Source organism: Pseudonaja textilis, chromosome 1, assembly GCF_049901715.1.
Source record: "Pseudonaja textilis isolate UNSWEBS1 chromosome 1, rPseTex1.2, whole genome shotgun sequence".
In the NCBI taxonomy this organism is placed as follows: Eukaryota; Metazoa; Chordata; class Lepidosauria; order Squamata; family Elapidae; genus Pseudonaja; species Pseudonaja textilis.
In genome coordinates, this window is record NC_141990.1 from 299,656,031 (window position 1) to 299,662,030 (window position 6,000).

Below are 6,000 nucleotides of genomic sequence, written 5' to 3' on the forward strand. Positions count from 1 at the left end.
GATTATAGAAAATTAAACACTGTAACATATTCTGCAACTGCAATTAAAATAAGCCATGGTTGATTCTGATGAATTTTGGGCAATAGGCAGCTGCTGTCTTATTTCATATCAGCTAATTCTCATTTCTATTATCTACTATTTTTTAAGTGAAAGTACTTGGACTACACATGGATCTAAACCATGTAGGTAATGTTGTAGCTCTCCAGCTGCCTCCAAAACAAAATGCTATGATATAAAAACATGCAGCTCATGCTGTCATTCCTCTACCTGCAGAATGAACATAAGCTACTATTTTTAAATTACATATCTTTATGACATCACATTTGTCTCATCTCCAGAAATAACAGCTTAGACATTCCAATAACAGTATGTTTTTCAGTCTTCTCCATTTTTTTTACTGTGAACATGATCTCAGATACGAAAAACAATATGGTTGATGCTTCAATTGAGCTGGAATTTGCCTAGCTCTTATTGGACCACGTCCCTCAACTATAATTTTGGCCAGAGCTTTAGGAAAGTCTGGATATCAAATTTCCATAGAGAAATCTGCCTGGATGGTACCTGAAGCACTTGTCAGACCTTATTTGGACTCCTTATACGCCCTAAACATTGGGGTGGGATCAGGAGTGCAATTCAACCAGTGTAACAATGGTTTGGTGAGCGCGCGCTTTGCATGCTCACAGACCATTTACTACTGACTTTCTCCAGAAATCTCTGTGCCTTCAACAGCTGATACGCAGCCATCTGCTGTGCCATGTGAATCAGCTGAGCTTGAATACCAGGATATAACGTACAGACTAGAGCCAAGGAGGGTGGGTGAGCCCAACAGCTGATTGTTGGAGTGAATCGGTTCACTCACAGCTGATCCTCAGAAATACCAGTTCACCTGAACCAAGCAGAACTGGTAAAATCCCACCTCTGGATGGAATGCTGCCAGTATAACAACCAGTTCGGTGATCATGCGCTTTGTGTGCATGAACAGCATTGCAAAAATCCTTACCTGCTATGTTACTTCAGGAGAGTAACACATCAGAGGAGTGTCAATCTACTCTTCCGCGCTGATCAGCGGGGACCAGGGGTGGGTTTCTACCAGTTCTGTCCACCTCTGTAGAACCGGTAGCTCTGAAGAGCAGCAGACATAGAACCAGTTCTATGTCTGCTGATGTTTTGCCCACATGCCCACCTGGGCTCTTACCTGATCTTTATTTCCTGATTTTTCAACTTCAGCTGCTGAATGAAGCACAGCTGCAGTTAAAAAAGCAGGAAAAGACGGCTGATTCAAAGGCTGCTTCTCTGCACGCAGCGTGCTGATGACAATTTACAGGCATGCCCGCTCTCAGCATGCAGGGAAGCACATAATAAATCACCAAACCTCGTCAGGGGTTTGCCTGAATTGGTCCAAACTGGCAGAATCCCACCCCTGACTAAACACCTGTTTCAAATTTGGTTATGCTTATAGGTTGCAAATAGTTCAGGATATAAAGACAGAGGAAGTTCTCTCTACCCTATTGGGGGAGCTCTGTGTTGCTCCATCCCATATCCCACACCTATAATTTTTTTTTTAATGTGGGATTAAGATTTTTATCAAAGGAGCATCAGATTCACATTCAAAATTAGACTGAAGGATCATTGGATCAGATCTATGCCTGCAATTGTTAATGAGCAACTTGACAGGAAGTAAAACTACCACCTGAAGGCCCTGTCTACAGCCCTGCTCTATTGTTTCTTAAGAAATGTAATTAGTAATTGTCTTTTCCACCAGTGAGTGCTGCTCAGTGGGAAAGGAATGAAGTGAGGGAAATTCACCAATCACTTTCCATAACCTCTTCCACATTAAGAAAAGGGAAAGTGCTGCTTTAAAGATTACTTTAAGTAGCCCCAGTTGCTGGTTGTGGGCGAGATGAAGACAATAATATGAGAACATAATTTTCAAAAGCCAGACATGTTTGTGCTATAATTAAGGATGAGTTCTGAGAAAGGATTTGAGCTGTGAAAGTGGAACAATAACCATAATATCATGCAGACTTTCATGTGCAAAGGAAAAAACCATTGGCTTATTTTATGCCACAAAGTGCATCAAACAATTTTTAGCCATCATACAGCACCAAGTTATTCTGAATCAATAATATGTGACTAATAAGACACTAAGAGCCTGCTGAGAAAGAAGACAACAGCTTGTCAAAAAAATAATAATAATAATGCGTGGAGACATTAAAACTTTGGGACAATAACATGATGCACCAAACAAAAGAGTATGTGAAATTTTCACCAGTCTTTTCAGGCACTAATGGAGCTGTTGACAGAACGTTGTCAGGTTAGGAAGACATTTGGATCTGAAAGAATCCACAAACTGTCAGCAGATACAGCCTAGCAATGATTGGGGTTAAAGCCTGCCTTGGTGATAATTGCAATGAGTGCTAAAAAAAGAATTAATGGCATAAAATAACATCTTCCGAGAAGGAAGAAGAAAAATATGTAATTTCTCTCTCCCTTCCTTCCAAACATACACACAGAAAAACAACCTACACCCAATACTGTTCTCTTCTTCCCCATAATTCTTGGCTTTTCTGATTGTGAGTTGGCTTTTTAGGGGAAGAAAAAGGATCTGGAGCTGTAGTTAAGGGATAAGTGAATTTGTATCGCACTGAAGCATTCCCTCCCTGTGTTACTGTGGGCGTTACAAATTGCTAAGCAGATTTCAACTGTTCTTTTGAGTTGTGAGCCGCATATTTTCTGCACTTACTGATTATTCTCCCACCCTACCCTTTCTTCTTTTTCTTTTTAAACAAAATGCCACGAGTATGATCTTAAAACTCTTGGATTTATTTGAAAAAAACATGACTAGAAGATTCCCTACGCCCCAATAAATGTTGTAGGATTAGCCCCAATTAGTAGAGTTACAGGATATAATTTGATGAATCTACTATGTGCCACCTCCTGGGCAACAGGATACAGGAACAGACAATAGAAACTTCATTCATGCTGCCCACTCAGTACAAGCCAATGAATGCCATAAAAACAGTGCATTTAAGCACAGTAGTGATATGTAGTTTAAGTAGAGATGGTAGCACTAATTCTGTATTGATATATGTTTTGTGTTGCCAGGAAAACATTACCATAACAATTAAAAGAAAGAAACAGAACCTTTTAAGAGTTCAGAATTAGTTTCTTTATTCATACTCACTATGTGTTAGATTGCCATGTGCTATTGACTAGAAGTGAGATCATGGCAAATATTTTAGTTTTATGTCTTTGTGGGATCAGAATTGAGAGGAGATAGAATTCCTTGTGTCACTCTGCTTTGGTAGCGCCGTAAGTTTCATAACTCTAACGTTGTTAGAACGCCTCATTTCGTGCACTGAAGAAGGCAGCATCAAGAGCCATGATGGTGCAGTGATTAGCAATAGCAATAGCACCTAGACTTATATAGGCTAGGTGCTATTGCTATTGCAGTGCTTCACAGTGCTTTACAGAGCTCTCTAAAAAGTTTACAGAGTCAGCACATTGCACCCAATAATTTGGAACCTCATTTTATCCACCTCAGCAGGATGGAAGCTGAGTCAACTTTGAACCTGGTGAGATTTTAACTGCCAAACTGCTGGCAGCAGAAGTAGTCTGAAGTACTGCATTCTAACCACTGCACCACCTTATGCAATACTGCAGGCTAATCCTGCTGACTGCCAACTGCCATCAGTTCTGCAGTTCGATTCTCACCACCTCAAGGTTGACTCAGCCTTCCATCCTTCCAAGGTCGGTAAAATAAGGACACAGATTGTTGGGGGCAATATGCTGATTCTGTAAACCACTTAGAGAGGGCACTGTGAAGCGGTATATAAGTCTAAGTGCTATTGCTGTTGCTATTGCTATTCTGAACACTGACTCAAAAACATAGTATAATCTTTAAATCTGGCAGCATTAATGGTCATATTCATCAGGCCAATGGTCATCATTTTAGAGATTAAAATGTACCAACCCCTTCTTTTACTCTTGCAATTGCACCAGAAAAATAGGAGCTCTGGGAGATTCTGTATCTGTATGAGTATTCCTGAGGGTAAAAATATGAGAAATGATTGATGAAACATTTATTAAAATTGTAATAGAAAGGAAATGCAACCTTTACATCAAGGGGACCTATTTATATGCATCTTGCTCTTGCTATGCTGGATACAATCCTTATACAAATATGCTTGACTATTGGTGCAAAATTCTCATCATAGTCATTACCATTCCCAGCCAAGAGTTTCTTTAGCACACCAGTCGCAGTTTTTTTACTAAGTGGAACCCCCTCTCCCCATCCACACACATCATACATGGTTTGAAAATTCACTTGTATCCAGGGGTGGGATTCTACCAGTTTGCACCTATTTACTAGAATCAGTTGTTAACATTCTAAGCAGTTCAAAGAACTTGTTGTTAGAAGAAATTACTGGCCTAATCCTGTAAGGAAGGCAGGAAGAAAACATTCTGGTGTTGCTTACAGAAACTGCTTCTCTGTTAACCCTCATTACATTCTTGGCAGAACTAGACTTCCTGTCTCAGGAACGTCTCTTTTTTCCCTTCCTTTGCTGGTACTTTGCTTATGTGGAGTGACCATTCAAAGTTACAATGGCACTGAAAAAAGTGACTTATGACCATTTTTCATACTTATGACTGTTGCAGCATCCCCACAGTCATGAGAGGCCAGGCAAGGAGATGCGTGACTCCATGTGAGTGATATTGAGTTGGCCACACCCAGCCAATAACATGACCACCAAGCCATGTCCACCCAGTCACATGACCACCAAGGCACACCTACCACCTAAGCCACGTCCACAGAACTGGTTGTTAAAAAATTTGAATCCCACCCCTGCTTGTATCCCATGATTTATTTCCCTACTAGAAACCTGAGAGGTTTTCAAAATGTCATTCTTGTAGAGTGCTTCAATTGTCTCTTCTTCGGCCCTTCTCATTTCTCCCCAGTATTTCTCTCTCCACCCTGAATTTGCAGCCTCTAGCTCAACTTCACAGTTCAGGGAATAATTTGTTTCATTTTTTGCCACACCATTCTATTCTGGGATATAGGGCACTTCAACTGTATGCACAGACCCTTTATAAATAGTATCTGGATCTCTGAGCCCTAACCTCCTGTGCCATTTTTGATATTACAGTTCTTAACTTCTCTTGCCTTATCATCTGTGCAGTCTAATTCAAATAGTCCCTTTTGGGATGGTACCTTTCATTAACAATTCTCCATTTTCAGTTACAGTGCAATACTTGTCTTTAAGTGTTATATCACATCATTTTTCTGTGATATGTCTTAAAATTGACTCCAGTACTGGGACATATAAGCATCTTTAATAGCAAGAGACACTTCTTATTTGTCTAATGCACAACAGATAGATGTCTATGGAGATTCTCAGTCATCCAGGTAATGATTGTCCCAAAGGTGCTTTTTCAAGTGGCAACTGGACTTTCTTGTTTTTCTCTGAAGACATTCAGACAACAGACAGACTCTTACAGAGCTTTCCCAGGGAGGTGATCTTTTAATTTATTTATAGCAGTGGTGGGATTCAAATATTTTACTACCGGTTCTGTGGGCATGGCTTGGTGGGCATGGCAGGGGAAGGATACTATAAAATCTCCAGTCAGAAGTGGTAATTGCCGGTTCTCTGAACTACTCAAAATTTCCATTACTGCATTTTATACATTTGCAAAAGTCAAAGATCATGGCCTTTCTAAATAAACTACAGAGCTATAGAGCACATCAATGGGACTATGACAGAAGAAGTTAAGTTACAGTAATTAAATATGTAGGAATAGTTTCCTATGCTTCTATCTTTTAGTGGAAATATTTAAAATTGGAAGCAAGGAATGCCTATAGCAGCAACCTGCTGTTCTTCCCCCCATATACTTGAAGAAATAATTTACTCTAAATGCTGATGAAAATTCTCAGTCATCCAAATAGAGCTGTCTGGAAGTTGAATCATGGCAACTGAACTTCTTTTCTTGTTTATTCAAAAT